Here is an 18,674-nt window from a genome sequence, read left to right on the forward strand (position 1 = left end):
CATGGTGCTATCATGTGCATGCATGAATCCTATGTGTACAAAAATTGTAATTTGTGTAGAGTGGTAATACATAGATTGTACTTCATTTTGTGGCTTTAGTCTATAATTCTCAGCAAAATCAATGACATAGACAATAGTGCCGAGGAGGTAAGTGTCCTTACACAACTTGAATTGCTCATCTAACCACCTAGCTCTATGTGTGTGACCTATGTACTCATACACTAGTTTCTCTTGAAACATCTTCATAAAATCAGCTACGCATATATCCCTTTTCACTAACTCACACCTCTTTAATTCTTTTCCATCTTTAACACCATATGTGACTGACTTGTATTTTCCAATAGAAGCTAGTTCCTTACCAATTTCATGTGTGCTATCCAGATGTAGGCATATATGCAACTATTGCAAATGACCACATGTAGGACAAAAACCTCTGAAACACATCATCTTATAGTAAATACACCCGTCATCTCGTCTACATAGTACACTTGAAATAAATTCTCTTGATGACTTAGGAGGTTCTTGTAGACCAAATTCCTGCAAAACATTTTTAGTATGCAAAGCACAACATATATAGCAATAAATATCATAATGCATAGAAAATTCAACATGGAACCTACAAAAACATGTAGTACATGCATGATTAATCTTAACATAAAATGCTTTTGTCATCTCAAAAAATCTTTGACTAATTTTAATCTGAGGAAAGGTTTGAAGAAACCTTTCATAAAACTGTGTTTGAGTTGTATCTAAATAGTGTTTTGAATGTGTCTCACGATTACTAATTCCAATTCACCTTCTAACAACATCTCTTTGGTTGGGTGAAAGCCTTGTGTTTTCATGCCAATATTTCTCAATTAACATTCTTAGTGCATCAACAACAAACTTGTCCTTGCGTGGGAGTCTAACCGAGAATTCCCAAAGAGAATTATTGTTAGGATCCTCGATTTTCTCTCGCCTCTCTAAGGCATAGTATAATGTGGTTCTACTTATCCTTAATGACTTGCTTATTTTTCTTATTAAACGAGATTTTTTCATTTCCTTTCCCATTATGGTTGATGTGAGGACACGATGAGTAACATTAGCATCTTTAGTGCAAGATTTCGAACCAATAACTTAGTATGCATCAAAAATATTTCTCACAATGGTTCTTTCACTATTATTTTCGGATGTTCTTAACCCCAAAATTTTCATTGTCTCTCTAAATTTCAGATTTTTAATCATTTCAACAAGTAATCGGCATCTTCCACTTTGATTTAAGTTTTCAAAATAGTTATTCCAAATTCTTCTAACCATTCTTCTACAAGTTCTTTCAAAATTTTTATCATGCATTGGCTTCACAATGTTTTCATCAATATCTATTAGGAACTTTGGTTTTCTATGAGTTAATCTAAGAGGTGTTAAGATTGGTGCATGCTCTTCGTTTTCATTAGGTGCATCATGTGCATTGATCACATCGTATCAATTTCAATTGTTGAATGTTCATCACTTTCATTAGGTGCATTAGATGACATACCTTCACGTAATCTCCTCATACACTCCCTTTGTCTTTCCTTTGCTGCCTTTCTTTGTTCATTTTTTCCTCTCTTGTTCTTTCCCATTGTCCTACACATAACATCATGATGACAATCCACAATCAAATAGCAAAAAAATAACAAATGATCATTTTGTTATAATCTAAAGTAACAATAATAATATAACTTCAAAAGCAATCCAATATACGAGACAAATCAATCATTTCAAAGCAAAAGTGACAAAAAAATATGAAAACTTGGCTGTTACTGTCCCAGAAAATCATGTGCAAAAGTAGTGGGACCTTCAAACAACTTGGAATGCTAGTTTTTAGGCCATTGGGACTAAAATATATTAAGATTTTCCCTAACCCGTACAAGTTATGAAAACCTTTAATGTGAACATTCACAATTTCTCATAACCCGTACGGGTTATATGGAACTACAAGTTTTGGCCTTAGTTCTACATAACCCATACGGGTTATGTAGAACTAGGAACCAAAAAGGAAGTGGGGAGAGAGATAGAGGGAGAGAGAGAGAGAGGGAAAGAAAGAGAAGGGGGAGATAGTGAGAATAGGATTAAGAGAAGGGGGAGAGAGAGAGATTAGGAAAAGGAGAGGGGGAGAGGGAGAGGAAGAGAGAGGGAGATTTGGAAAAGGAGAGGGGGAGAGGGAGAAAGAAGGAGATTAAAAGGAGAGAGAGAGAGAGAGAGAGAGAGAGAGAGAGAGAGAGAGAGAGAGAGAGAGAGAGAGAGAGAGAGAGAGAGAGAGAATATGAGATAGGAAGAGAGGAATAAAATAGGATAAGGAGAGGGGGATGGAGAGAGAAGGTGAGAGAGGGATATATATATATATATATAGAGAGAGAGAGAGAGAGAGAGATAGAGTAGGGGGAGGGGTAAGAGAGAGAATAGGGGATAGGAAGAGAGGGATAGAATAGGATAAGGAGAGAGAGAGAGAGAGAGAGAGAGAGAGAGAGAGAGAGTAGGGGGGAGAGGGAGTAAGAGAATGAATAGGATTTAGTAAGAGAGGAATAGAATAGGATAAGGAGAGGGGGATCGAGAGAGAGTTAGAGACAGAGAGAGAATAGGATAAGGAGAGGGGGAGGGAGGGAGATTGGGAAAAGGAGAGAGAGAGAGAGAGAGAGAGAGAGAGAGAGAGAGAGAGAGTACCCCTTTCTCGATCAGACTTTTAGACTCATGTTTGACTTCAGTTGACTTTTTCAGTGGATACATTATTATGATATTTTACTTAGACATTATGCAGTATGGTGATATGCTTTAATTTGATTTGCAATGTATGTTTTTTTATGCAGTATTTCCTTATTGATGTTAAATGTGATTTTTATTGGATAACTAACATGGACTGACACATTTAATTTATACGTGCAATGCGTTATATACATGCTTCATGTTTGTAAGTGTATGGGGTGCGAGGGGATGATTCTCCTTCACTCACTCTGGTGAGATAGGAAATGTTACGATTCTCCTTCATCAGTGTGCATGTCATGTCCTTTATATATGTCTATATACACGTGTGGCTCGTTGATGCAGGGCATTGCAGGTACAAGTATCGAGTAGGTACGGGGTATCGACTCCACCTGGTTTCACAGGTTTGAGCGTACCTTATTTGTTCGATGGGAGTGGAGGAGATAGTTGGCAGACCCTAAAATTGACTTGCAGTTACACTCATGTGAGTGTCATCAGTCGGTCATCAATCCCCCTTTGACCGGTATGCGAGTCTTGGTTCTTTGACATTTTCATTTTGTGAGTCGTTGTGTGGTTATTTCTCGTTTTGTATGCTTCCAGTCAGTTAGAAAAATTAGTTTGAGTGAATAGTGTTATTTCATGTTGGTGTATTTGAATTAAATTAATATGCCTTTGTTATTTCATGTTGGTGTATTTGGATAAAATTAATATGCCTTTGTTATTTCATGTTGGTGTATTTAAATTAAATTAATCTGTCTTTGTGATTATTGATTTAATTAAATATAATTGAGTTATTGAATTTAAATTCATAAAGTACATGTTTTTTTTTTCTTTCTTTCTTTTCTGATCGGTAATTGGCCGAAGCTTGAATAGCTTTTGACTGGAGCTATGAACCAGTGGGGACATAGTAGGGGCCCCCATCCCTATTACATATCTTTGAAATACTATTATTATTATTATTATTATTATGTTTGGTTAGATTGACCCAAGACCTTCCCCATCATATGGAAGACCAAGAGTCACAGCTTATAATTCCACTTCAGATGTCCCTATTGGGAATTGAACTTGGGTCTCCACAATGAGAACCCAGTGTTTTAACTAGTTAAGCTCAACCCCTTGGACAATTCATAAAGTGCATGTTATGAATGGTCCAGTGGGGACATAGTAGGGGCCCCCATCCCCTACTATGTACCAGCTTTTGACTGGAGCTATGAACCAGTGGGGACATAGTAGGGGCCCCCATCCCTATTACATATCTTTGAAATACTATTATTATTATTATTATTATTATGTTTGGTTAGATTGACCCAAGACCTTCCCCATCATATGGAAGACCAAGAGTCACAGCTTATAATTCCACTTCAGATGTCCCTATTGGGAATTGAACTTGGGTCTCCACAATGAGAACCCAGTGTTTTAACTAGTTAAGCTCAACCCCTTGGACAATTCATAAAGTGCATGTTATTTTTTAAAAGGTAATTGTATTTAATTTTGAAAACAAGGAGACAAAGTTAAAAAAAGTATGCTATTGGAATTTTTAGATTTTATGTTGAGTTAATTTCAAATAAGGAAAAGCAAAAGAAAATATCTCCATTAACTTTTTAGAGGAGATTAGATTTTTACTTTTTTGGAAAATTGCTATTGGTTGAATGAAAACTTTAACCTAAAAGTTTTAGGTTAAAATTTTTCATATATTTACTCGAGAGTTCACGGGAAGAGAGGAGAGGAAATTTTTGGAAGCTAAGTATGGAAACAAAAATTGGAGATTGGATTTTGGATTGAAGATTTTGGTGTGCAGGTTGAGGCTCACCTCAATTTTTTCTTCCAGGAGTGCATTTACAGGTTGGATAGACTTTATCCTTCATTTTGTTTAAAAAAAAAAATTCAAATGGTTTGAGAATTTCCTGCGTGTGTTTGGAATTCATGAAATTTTTATTGGAAGCTTTAAATTTAATATAAGTTGTGGGAATTGAGTGATTTATGTTGGAATTAATCTTTTCCCAAATTAGATTTGTTAATAGTGAAAAAATTGAATTTTAGAACCAGAAATTTAGTTTCTCTGTGTGTGTTTTCAAGTTGAGCAATTTGTTTTAAATATTTTCATTTCAAGTTTGGGAGTAAAAGATTTATTTTCTGTTTGTATGGAGGTTTTCAGATTGTTAAAAAAATAAGGGTTATGCTAGCCAAATTTTTACAAATTGAACTCCCTATGTGTGTTCATTAATTTTCCATGTGTGTAAGAGCTATGAAATATTGCATTTAATCCCCTCTATTTTGTTTAAATTTCACTTGGATTTTGCCCAAAATCAATTAATTTGGGTCATATAACCTTGTCGATGTAAACCATATTGTGTTATGTTCGAAATGGTTAACCAAGGGTTAGTAAGATTGTCTTTTCGTCAACTGTGTTTTTTCGTGGTTATATGGTTGTCAGTATCGTCATAGGGTTCTCGTAGAGAGACCATGATTGTATAGTGTCCTATGGGAGAGTGGCTTTCGAGTGGGGGCCACGCCCTAAGTGGATGGATGGATAACCCCTCGAAAGTGATTTAATAAGTGATAACCTAATAATTGATTAGGGGGTGGGTAGTTCTAAACATTAAGTAAGATATTGTACCCCGCGCATGGTTGAGTGCTCGTATAGACTCAAGATGTAGTGGGAAGGCTTGGAATGGCAAACCGACCGCCTTGTCTTCACAAAGGGTTGGTGGGTCCACATGAGTCTTGGATGGAACCGGGGGTTCGGGAAAGGTTACCCGAATAACCTAGGTTGGGGGACGGGACCTATGGAGGCCTACCTAGGGTAACCATCACAAGCTATGCGATGACACTCTCTCTTTAAGGTCACTAGTTTATTGTGATGTTGATTTCACCTGGAGTATTGTGGAGTCATAGTTGTATTGTCGACCATGTTTTGCTTGTGCTTGCTTGAGGGTCTTCTGCTATCTTCTACCACAGTGGGGTGGTTCCATTTTGGGATCACATGGTCGGGTGAGAGTGCCACTTCCCATCGGATGTTTATGTTCGTGCCTTCATGCAAGGATTGGATTTGTAGATATTTCCGTTGTTCGTGATTTTTTGGATCATCTCATGTTGAATATTTTTGTACCTTTGAGACCTACGTGGTCATTTGTATTAGTGGATTATATTACCTTGGCAATTGGTAAAGATGTAATTTCATATGTATTATTGGAAGCCATGTAATAGATGATTAATGTAATCTTAGTTTATTTGGTTGTTTATTATATCAATTATCTTTATTCATTGTGCAAATGCTTTCTTGAAAAGAAATATATTGTAATACTTTGAATCTTCCAAATTGTGAAATCTGTTGTATGAATGTGATTTACTTGTGTTCAATAGGTAATGTTGGCAATTGTATGTTTTTGAGTATTCTATGATGGATAATTGGATTAACATTAATAATGAAATTTAACCTTTCGAATAATTTTTAGTTGGTAACCCTTTAGGAATTATTTGTGTTAGACTTCCGCTTGTATAATAAACTTGCAATGTAGTAATTAAAGCACTTTATGTGGATTAAAATTAAAAAAAATAAAAATTATTTCACCCCTAGTTAGTTAGTTTGCGTGGTTTTCCTTTAGGGTTCCTAGCGGGGCATTACATTTGGTATCAGATCCCATGTTTCAACACTAGGTACTCTGGTTTTAAATTGGGCCCATTCACCACAACCCACTCATGAGAGTGTAGAGCAGGATTAGTCTGTGCATCAGAATGAGCAACACACAACATAGCAGTTTCCCGAAAAGGAGGAGCTGAGGCAAATGTTCCAGGAGGTGTTAGCTAGAGTAGGTCCTAGACCTGAGGCCGAACAACCTAGCCATGCTTAGATGGGAGAGTCTCACCAGCGAAATCTTGAGGAGAGGGAGAGAGAGGTCCCAGTGGACCAGGATTCAGTTATTTTTGGGCACATGAGATATCTGATGAGATCTCATCCTCCTTCCTTTGACGGTTTGGGTACCGGTCTTGAGGCAGAGACTTGGTTGATTAGTTTGGATACGTGTTTTTCCATGCATCTGTATGGAAGTAACACCAAGGCGAGATGTACCATCATGTGTCTTGAGAGGTTTGTTTTATTTGGTGGTAGTTGGAGGAAGAGAGGATCGATTTAAATTTTAACACCGTATCTTGGGAGATTTTTTGGGAGAGATTTAGGGCATGCTTTCTCTCAGCTCAATGGAGACAGTCTCAGGTAGATGAGATTTATTCATTGCGCCAGTTCAGCATGTCTGTGGATCAATTTGAGCATAGGTTTTATGAGCTCAAACGGTATGCTAGTATAGGGAATGATGAGGTGATGTTAGTCCAACACTTCTTGAGAGGTCTAAATGACCGCATCAGTGGAGGAGTGAGAGCGTTTGAGCCTGTTTGAGTAGAGATAGCTGTGGCAAAAGCCAAGCTAGTAGAGCAAAATATTGGTCATGCTTATGGCGGTTAGCCTGGAGTACAGATTGGGAGTGTGCCTTACAGTGGTTCCAGAGTTAGAGGGAATTAGTCCTAGATTGTTGCACCTTTTAGGAGTTTTTAGGCACCTGCTAAGGGTGGGCAGCAACAACAGAGTTTTCAGTAGAGGTCGAAGCAATTTCAGGGCCAGCAGGGTGGCAACTCTTAGCCTAAGAAGAATAGGAATTGGCAGAGGAGTAGGCAGAGTTTCCTAAGGCAATCCTCTCAGGGTGCATCACAGGCCCCTAGTAAGGGAAGTTGTTTCTCCTGTGGACAGTTTGTCCACATAGCAGGTAGATCCCATAGAGTTTTTACAGCGGTTGATGACCGCCAAGTCAAGCACCAGGGTACAGTGATCGAGACTGTAGGTGTGTTGGGTGGTATTCCTATCTTTGTACTTTTTGACTCCGGTGCTTATGATTCTTTCATTTCTTCCTCCATTGTGGAGTGTTGTGGGCTCGCATCTACTAGACAGGCGAATAGGTGGCAAGTAGATTTGGCTACTGTTTTGTGTGTGTCTGTAGATTCCCTCATTCCCAGCTGTGAGTTGGACCTAGGACCCTTTGTTACTTCAGTTGATCTTTGAGTCATTCCTTTGGGGTCTTATGGAGTTGTGTTGGGGATGGATTGGTTGGCATCTCACAATGCTTATCTAGACTGTCACCAGAAGACAGTGGAGTGTTTAGATGATCATGGCAGGAAAATGGGGATCGTTGGGGTGCAACTATGCAATTTAAGCGGTGTATGCATCAAGGGTGTCATATTTTTGCAGTTGCTCTTGAGGATGTGGATGAGGAAGAGAGTCAATAAATCACTCTTGATGGTCACCCTAATCTTTGAGAGTATGCTGATGTGTTTCCTATGGATATTCCCGGTATGCCTTCGAAGCAGGACATAGACTTTCACATTGACTTGGTTCCTGGTACAGAACCTATTTCGAGAGCACCATATCAGATGACTACTTAGGAGTTGAGTGAGTTGAAGCTGCAGATGGAGGAATTGATGGCCAAGGGGTTCATTCATCCTAGTGTTTCTCCTTGGGGTGCACCAGTTATCTTCATTAAGAAGAAGGATTGTTCTCTTCGGTTATGCATTGATTACCAACAGTTGAATAAGATAACCATAAGGAATCGATACCCATTGGCTCAAATATATGATCTTTTTGATCATGTAAAGAGAGCCAAGGTGTTCTCTAAGATTGATATGAACTCTGGGTATCATTAGTTACGCATTCATGATGCAGACATTGATAGAACGACTTTTTATACCTGTTATGGCCACTATGAGTTCACAATGGTGCCATTTGGGTTGACGAAAGCACCTTTAGTTTTCATGAGCCTCATGAATGGGGTTTTCTGCACCTACCTTGATCATTTTGTCCTTGTGTTCTTGGATGAAATTTTGATTTATTCTAGATCTATGGAAGAGCATGAGAGCCACTTGCAACAGGTATTGCAGTGCTTGAGAGAGAATCAACTTTATACCAACTTGGCGAAGTGTGATTTCTTCCAGTTTGAGGTGAACTATCTTGGTCATGTAGTTTTAGGAGAAGGTGTATCCATGGATCCTTCTAAGATCCAAGCCATTGTAGATTGGCCAGCGCCGACCAATGTTTCTAAGGTTCGGAGTTTTATGGGTTTGGTTGGATATTACCATCGCTTTGTTCAGAGTTTTTCTCGGATAGGTCACTTGATCACTTCTTTTCAAAGGAAAGGGAAGAAGTTTGTTTGGTTAGATCAGTGCGAGTCAACTTTTCGTACCTTGAAGGAACTCCTTGTTAGTGCTTTTATTTTGGTAGCTCCTGATCCATCCAGAGATTTTATGGTTTTCACGGATGCCTCTTTAGAAGGTATAGGAGCAGTGCTTATGTAGGATGCTCGTGCGGTAGCCTATGAGTCTCGCAAACTCAAGGACCATGAGATGAACTATCCAGTTCATGACTTGGAGTTAGCAGCTGTAGTTCATGCTTTAGTTAGGTGGCGACATTTTCTGTTGGGGCGTCGGTTTGAGCTGCACAGTGATCACCATAGTTTGTAGTATATTTTCATGCAACCAAACTTGAATGCTTGACAATGAAGATGGATGGAATTCCTCTGTGAGTATGATTTTGAGGTTCGATATATTTAGGGGAGAGAGAATGTAGTGGTAGATGCTTTGAGTCATAGGCGACATGAGGTTGAAACATTGCCCCTTGGGGTGGACTTGAGAGAGAGAATTCTTGGGATTCTTCCTCAGGACACTTGGTATCAAGATGTTAGAGCTGTGACAGAGACCAGAAGTCCATTAGAAGGTAGATATTCTAGATATAACCTTGAGGTAGATGGTCTTCTTCGACATCTTGGACGGATCTATGTACCTCCCTTGGATGGACTTCATATTTTGATCATGACTGAGGCCCATCGTGCACCTTATTTGACACACCATTGTGTCAAGAAGATGCACACAGATCTTAGACAGATATATCATTGGGTTGGTATGAAACATGACATTGCTGATTTTGTGTCAAAGTGTTTAGAATGTCAATGGGTAAAGGTGGAGCATTAGCACCCTGCAGGGCTTATACAACCTAATTTGGTACCGGATTGGAAATGGGATGTCATTTCCATTGATTTCATAGTGGGGTTGCATGTTTCTTCGCATCATCATGATGCCATCATAGTCATTGTTGATTGATTGACCAAAGTTGCTCATTTTGTTCCTATTCGATCTTCCTATACAACAGCAGTGGTGGCACAATTTTTCTTGGAAGATGTGGTGAGGTTGCATGAGATTCCTAGGCGGATCATTTCTGATAGAGATCCTATCTTTACTTCAGCATTGTTGACCTCACTTCAGCATTCTTTGGGGACCCAGTTGAACTTCAGTTCAACTTATCACCCAGAGACCGACGGTTAGACTGATCGTGTGAATCGGGTTTTGGAGGATATGCTTCATGTGTATGTTATGGACCAACAATCACACTGGGAGGAATATCTATGCCTTGTGGAGTTTTCTTATAACAATGGATATCACAGCTCCATAGGCATGTCTCCCTTCTAGGCATTCTATGGTCATCCTTGTCGTACTCATTTGAGTTGGGACCGATTAGAGGATAGGGTGTGTTTAGGACTGGATATGCTTTGAGAGATGGAGCAACAGGTTGATAAGATTTGTGGGCATTTGGTAGCTGCTTAGGATAGGCAGAAGAAGTATGTCAATGGTCATAGAGGGGATCGTTATTTTTTAGTTGGCGACCATGTGTTCTTTAGAGTGCATCGCCCAGAAGAGTCCGATCCGTTATGAAAAGGGTTCTTAGTTGGTGCCTCATTTTTTAGGCCCTTTTGAGATCCTTGAGAGGATAGGACCTATTGCCTACCGTCTTGCCTTGTCGTCGAGCCTATCCTGCATCCACAATGTTTTTCATGTTTATGTTCTTAGAGCTTATCATCCTGATGTGACCCATGTTCTTGATTGGAATGCTTTGCAAGTCGAGGACAGGCAACTTTCCATGGAGCCTATGCGCATTCTACAACGTCGAGATTTGGCCCTCAGGGGTCGTAGCATCAAACATGTAAGGGTCCGATGGGACCCAAATGATGAGACCTCGATGAAATGGGAGGATGCAGCGAAGATGAGAGAGCTTTATTCTTATCTGTTTTAGGCTTCCAGGAGTAAGCCTAGTTTTGGGGGGGAGAATGTAGTACCCCTTTCTCAATCAAAGTTTTAGACTCATGTTTGACTTCAGTTGACTTTTTCAGTGGATATATTACTGTGATATTTTACTTAGACATTATGCAGTATGGTGATATGCTTTAATTTGATTTGCAGTGTGTTTTTTTATGTAGTATTTCCTTATTGATGTTAAATGTGTTTTTTATTGGATTACTGATATGGATTGACACATTTACTTTATACGTGCAATGCGTTATAATTGAGTTATTGAATTTAAATTGATAAAGTGCATGTTATTTTTTAAAAGGTAATTGTATTTAATTAAAAAAAAGGAAACAAAGTTAAAAAAAGTATGCTATTGGAATTTTTAGATTTTATGTTGAGTTAATTTCAACATATGTTGAGCTAAGTTGCATAGCAGAAATCATACATAATTAACTTGAAATCATATGTTGAAATTAACTCAACATAAAATCTAAAAATTCCAATATCATACTTTTTTTAACTTTGTTTCCTTTTTTTTTTAATTAAATACAATTACCTTTTAAAAAATAACATGCACTTTATCAATTTAAATTCAATAACTCAATTATATTTAATTTTATGTTCAGTTAATTTCAAATAAGGAAAAGCAAAAGAAAATATCTCCATTGACTTTTTAGAGAGATTAGATTTTTACTTTTTTGGAAAATTGCTATTGGTTGAATGAAAATTTTAACCTAAAAGTTTTAGGTTAAAATTTTTCATATATTTACTTGAGAGTTCACGAGAAGAGAGGAGAGGAAATTTTTGGAAGCTAAGTTTGGAAACAAAAACTGGAGATTGGATTTTGGATTGAATATTTTGGTGTGCAGGTTGAGGCTCACCTCAAATTTTTCTTCAAGGAGTGCATTTACAGGTTAGATAGACTTTATCCTTCATTTTGTTAAAAATAAATAAAAAATCAAATGGTTTGAGAACTTCTTGTGTGTGTTTGGAATTCATGAAATTTTTATTGGAAGCTTTAAATTTAATATAAGTTGTGGGAATTGAGTGATTTATGTTGGAATTAATCTTTTCCCAAATTAAATTTGTTAATAGTGAAGAAATTCAATTTTAGAGCTAGAAATTTAGTTTCTCTGTGTGTGTTTTCAAGTTGAGCAATTTGTTTTAAATATTTTCATTTCAAGTTTGGGAGTAAAAGATTTATTTTCTATTTGTATGGAGGTTTTCAGATTGTTATATACATACATACATACACACACACACGCACACACACACATATATAGATACATACATACATACATACATACATACATACATACATACATACATACATACATACATACATACATATATATAGGAGCAAAGGCAGTTACGGGTGGACAGTCTAGCAACTTTCCTTCTGTTCTAACTATTTTAATTTAGGAGTAGAGAGGGGTTCTTTTTTCAGAAAGTTCTATTACATTTTATTTATTAATATTCTACTGCATTGTTTATGAAGTGTCGATGTGGTGATTATTCTTGCTCTTGATTGATGTTGATGGGGAATTTAAGTTCTTCTTAAATGATTAATCAGTGCCCTCATGAAATTTGGCCTTAGGATGAGGATAAGTAGCTCTTTTAATTTAGCTTCTTTCTCTTTTGAGCATTTTAAGTCTGCAGATTTCAATCTTGGGTTGAAACATAGTCTCTCACTATCAACATAATTAGATCTGTCTTCCTTCTACCTTTCAAATGCACCAGTAAAGGGCAGCTGATCAATTCTTTCTGAAGTTGAATTCTTGTAAGTAGCATTCTTCTGAATTAGAGCTTACTTGTAGATAGTCCTTAAGTTATGTAATAGAAAAGAGGGCACTTGTTACTATTTATTGCATTCTAACATGTCTAATAAGTTCTGGACCAATGTAGTGGTTTCAGCATTGCAGGCTAAAGAATGAGTCGTATGGATGTTTAGTTGAGGACGGACAAGGGATCATGGATAGGAGAAGTCAGAGGAATGGAAATTAGAGGCTGGTAAAGAAGTATCTGCTTCTGTATTAAGAGATGTATTTAAGGCAGAATACAATGTAATATATGTATTTCTAATGCTGTACTAGAAGAGAAACTCCTTGGTAAAGCCATGTATTATTTGATGGTGTTAGGCAATAAAGCCTAGAGCAACTCATGTATTATTTGTAAATAGTTTTACTAGGAAGAATTTCCTTGGGCAAGACCGAAGGTTTTCTTTACTCGGTTCTTTCCTACCGATGCCCACACTGAACCGAGGTGCAAAATCATTTCTAAATTAATAAAATTATTCGGCTATGACCTATTACCTATATAAAAAAAAATTATTATTTTTAATATCAAATTTTTTATGTTATTAAATTCCATGAGGAATACCAAAATAATATTATTAATTACGTCGAGAGGCATATTATACTCACAGATGGACGTAAAAACCTTCGTCAATAAAAACCAAAGTCATTTAAGTTGACGTGCATTTGGACATCAACAAATTTATCAATTAAAAAAAAGCATTATCGATATTAGCCAATTGCATAATATGGAACCAAAACTTTATTATTAAATACATGTCAATGCATAAAGAGGAAATTGGAGTTTTCTTTCAACACATATGAAAGTATTGAGTGTGCAATAGTTAAAGGAAAATATTGTAGTTTTTATGGAGACCAACATAAAATTTGTCAATTTAAAAATTGCTTTATCTATATTATTTATATAATTTTTACATGAAATATCTCTTTGAAAACATAAAATAGATTTTATGTCAATTTGGACATCAACAAATTTGTCAATAAAAAAAAAACATTATCTATATTATTTAAATTAGTTTATTTAAATTCAAAATTTGCTTTTAAATTGGTTTTACGATATTATCATATTTAAAAAAATTACTAATCAAAATATAAATTAATAATAACTAAAAAAAACTTATAAATTAGATTTTATAAGAAAAAGCATTTAATTTTAAAAGTAAACTTTTAAAGTTTTTTTAAATTCTTTTTTTTTAAGAAGTCAAAGTTTTTAAAGAAAAGTTAAATGTATGTTCATGGTTATGAAGCCAAAAATGATTTTTAATAATCAAAATATAATATAAAATAAAAAATAATAATTGAAAAAAAACTTATAAATTAAATTTTATAAGAAAAAATATTTAATTTTAAAAGTAAGTAGCGACTGGCTCAAACTGCATCCCTATTGTAACTAGGATCCAGAGTTCTTCTCCTCTCAAGAAAACTCTTTCTTTCAAGCAGCAACCCCATCGTCAAACTTTGCAAGGCTACCCTCTATTTGCATCTGGGTTGCTCTACAGGGGTGCGCGTGCCACGGGTTCTAGAAAATCTTTTCCCCCTTGGCCCACGCCTAATTTTGAGCGTAAGGACTAGAAATGGAACAAGAAGTCTATGGGAAGCAAACTGTTTGTGCTTCCTTTTGACTCTTTGAATCCCACGATTGACCGCCTCAAGGAAAATGCTTTCTTTGCGAAATGGTGTTGCATTGGAGGGCCAAGCAAAGATATCCTTGACTGGTGGAAATCTTCCTTCCCAGACCTCATTTCAGCAAGACGTATGAAAAATGACTTCTTTTTCTTAGAATGTGTGGATGTGTCTTTGAAGAAAGCAATCACAAAAGGAAGTCCTCTATTCTTCCAAGGCTCCACCTTTCACTTCCTTGACTGGAAACCAGGCTTTGATCCGGTGCATCACATATTTGAGAAAACTCCTATTTGGTTGTCTTCAGTAGGCCTTCCATCTGAGTTTTAATGTGTCCAGATTCACTCTTTAAGATCGACGATGCTCTTGGATACCTGGTGGGGATTGAGGCAGACTTTCTCGAAGGCCTTAAAGGGGATATAGCAAACATTTATGTTGAGATTGATCTCATGAAAGGTTTTTACAGTGAACTAGAAATCATTTCAGAATTGGGTAGATGGAAATAGAAAGTGATAAGATTGGGTAACAAAGTTCCTGGTAAATGTTTGCTTAGGAACCAAATAGTTAATAACAGTTCTCTAGCAGCCTCCATGGGAGCCCTCAACCTTCCTCAACAACATTCTTTGCCAATCATTGCTAGCCTAGACATTCAGAAGAGGGCCTTGGATCGGGTATCTGTTTCAGACCCAGCAGACCCAGCTGTTTTAGTCTCAGCCCAGGCAATTAAGATGGTTCTTCGACAGTCCCAAGTCAAAGCTTTAGTTTCTCCTCCTACCTCAACTATTGATCCAGAATTTCAACTCCACTCTCCTAGTTCAAGTCTGTGTCTAAGAGATAAATCAGTAGGCTTGAACCATTCGACTCCAGCTCAGATTCCTCAGGGTTCCCTGTCCTCTCCTTTGAATCGACCCCCTCTCCTTTTATCACTGATTGCTAAGCCTCAATCCAAAAGGCCGTCAAGAGTTTGTTTGGGCAAAAAAAAACTCCTTCCTTGAGCAGAGGGGCTTTCAATATATTTTCTCAACCTTTAGCTAAGGCTTCCAAAAGAAAGAGTAGCTTTAAGCATAAGAATCATAGGGGATCCCTCCAGTCAACAAAACCCAGTAAAAGCAAAAATGTTCATCTATCAAAAATCTTACATGAAGAGGAAGTTATTGAAGAAGATCTTAAAGCCGATCTTGAGGAGAATATTGAGTCACACTTATCAGAAGGAGATATTTCTCCTTCTTCAGATCCTCCCCTTTCCAAACAACATTTTAACCTCTTGGTGGAAATCCCCTTTCCTTTTCTTTTCTCCTCGCCATTAGGGCCTAATAGTCTGGATTTGACTAGTGAACAAAATGCTCAAAATCTTCTGTAGAATCTCATGATAGGAGAGGAAGACTAGGACTCAATATTAGACACTCCCCTTGCAATTCTTTACTCTCAGATTAAGGAAAAAAGGAAACTAGGGCTTCACTAGATTCATGGGGGTCTGGAGAAGCCAGATTTTGGTTCTTTCCCTCCCAAGAAGGGCCACAAATCATTCATAGAAGCTAGATCCTAGGATGGAGTGGTGGAGAATCAATCTAAATTATCGGATCTATGGAAAGTAGGGAAGGGGAACCCCCTTCCCGAACAACAATGAAAATATTATCATGGAATGTTAGGGGCCTCAATGCCCCCTAACAAACAGAGGGTGATCAAAAGAAGGATTCTTTTGGTCAGTGCAGACTTAATCCTATTGCAAGAAACTAAACTAGAGGACAAGAAAGTAGTATCCTTTGGAAGTGGAATTATCTCTCTGTTCCAATCTTCTCTTCAATTGACAGTAGCCTCAGAAGGAGCTTCTGGAGGATTAATGATAATCTAGAAGCCTTCTCAAATCAAAGCTGAAGGTATTGCATCTAGCAGGAATTGCCTTCTTACCAAAATCACTCATCTTCAATCAAACACTTCTTTCTTTATTATTAATACCTATGGCCCAATGTCCCCACACAAAAAGCGACTCACATGGTCTTCTTTAGATGGAGCCTTGTTCACTTTGGCTGAGAAACAAGTCTTCATTGGGGGAGATTTCAATGCTATCAGGAGTGCATCTGATAAAAGGGGAGGAATCACTCGCTTAGGGGCCCGTTCTCAACAAGACTTCAATGATTGGATTGAAAGGAATGGTATTTTGGAAATAGATTCAGGAGACACCTTCACATGGACAAACAAAAGAAAATGATTTAGTAATATTGCAAAAAAAATACACAGATTTTTCTAGCAAGGGGACTTGAAGCTCTTTCCTTTCACTCCCTCCTGTAATGTCCTTCCTTGTTCAAGCTCAAATCATTGCCCCATTTTTCTCTCTTTGCAAGGCACCCAGAGATCTTCTAGGACTCCATTCAGGTTCAAAAATATCTGGATGAAAGACCCAAATTTTCTTACACTGATAGAAAATCGGTGGAAGGAAGGATCTTTTGAGGGATCAAAACTCTTCTGCTTCATTGCAAAGCTAAAATTAGTTAAGCAAAAACTGCTCCAATGGAATTCTCAACACTTCAAAACATATTCTCAACAAAAATATCACTAGAAGAGAGATTAGCAGCTCTTAATGAAAGGATTATCTTAGTGGGAATGGATCAAGAATCTTTTCAACAGGAAAGGAACCTCCTCTTGGAGTATGAAGACATTCTTTCTAAAGAAGAAATCTTCTAGAAGCAAAAGTCTAGAGAGAACTGGCTTAGAATGGGGGATAAAAACACCATGTTCTTCCATAACGTAACAAAACTTAGAAGAAGCAAGAATTGGATATCAAAACTGTAAATTAAACATAACCAAATCTTAGAGGATCTGGAGGAAATTAAGAAAGAGATTATCTCCTTTTATTCTAATCTTTTTGTTGGTGTAAATAATTATTCATCTGGGATATTATTACACCTTACTTAAGTTTACGTAGGAAATGCATTTCATAGTAGTTTGGGTATGAGACACTTGGGTGTTTGTGCCACATTGGGATAGTGTGTGTAGGAGAATTTCCACCTTTTATGGTGTTGATCTTGTTGTTACACTCCACATTTAGTGGGTGATCCACCTCATGTGGAATATTATATTGTTTCTCCTACCTACCCACACCTATTTCCTACCTACCCTTGTTTCTTATTGAGCCACATGTCATGTTTGTGTGCTCACATATCCATATAGCCTTGCCTATATAAGTAGGCTCATATTCATTGTGTGTAACGATTGATGATCCAATTGATCTGTATTTTCATCTCAATAGAATACAGTTTATTCCTATCAATATTTTGTCTCTCTATTGTATTTTTCATTGAGCCCTAGATCTTGGCAAAATCTCACATGGTATCAGAGCCTATAGGGATTCATTGATTAGTCTTTTGGAGACATTTTGGAGGCTTCAATTTTTGGATTTGGGGATCTTCATTTTTGGGGGGCATCATACAATGATTTGGACATCACGGTTGAATCCGGGAGGCCGTTTCCATGAATTTTGGCTATAAAGTCGGCCTATTTTGGTGAGAAATTTTTTTTGCCCATTTTGGCTATTATTGTATGGATTTCAATTTTTTTTAGTATTTTTCCAGAAAAAAAAAAAGTATTTTATGAGAAAAAATATTTTTGAAAAAAATTGAGAAAAAAAATATATCGAAAGAAAAACAAAATCGCAGAATTTTCGGAAAAAAAATCATTTTTTGGGGGCTCCGTAGACCCCCCCCCCCCCATGCTTGGGTCTCCACCGTGCTCTGGTGTTGTGCTACCATTTGTTGGCAGTTTCCTTCCTGATGCCCAGAACTCCCGACCTGGGCCCTGCGGATCTCCCAGCACCTCAAACTCCCACCGGACTCCCTGCGACTGGCACCGCCACCGCCACTGCAGGCCTTGTCGCCTTCGAGCTTCGGGCCTCAACCCCACTGCCACACGTCGGCCTCGCCGGCCACTCCTGCTGACACCATTCACTCCGGCAGATAGCCTCTGGCTACTGGCCACCATCCTCCTCCTCTCTAACAGTCTTTAAAACCGGCGAACCCACGTCCGCCACGTGGCAGGCGGCCACTGGCCTGCAGTCGACATTCGTACGCTAGTCACACAGTGCCACATCATCCAGTCCGTACTGTACGGATGTCGAATGGGCAAGGAGGTGATTTTTTTTTTACGAGCAAACGAGCGTCAAATTTTGGCCTGTCATTTGCTGATGTCAGTGCCACATCAATAATATTTTGAAAATTTTTGCAGGCCCCTCTCATTGAGCTTTTCAATTTTGCAGTTCAACTTTGGAGGGCCATATCTTGCTCATTTTTGCTCCTTTTTTGGTGCAATATTTTTTGAAATGGGCTAGAATTTCATGCTCTTTGCAGTGGTTGAAGAATTTTCTAATTTTGATGGACAAATTTTTTATAAATTGCAGATCTTCATGACTGTACATGTCTAATCCCTGAT

Source organism: Cryptomeria japonica, chromosome 6, assembly GCF_030272615.1.
Source record: "Cryptomeria japonica chromosome 6, Sugi_1.0, whole genome shotgun sequence".
Lineage (NCBI taxonomy): Eukaryota > Viridiplantae > Streptophyta > Pinopsida > Cupressales > Cupressaceae > Cryptomeria > Cryptomeria japonica.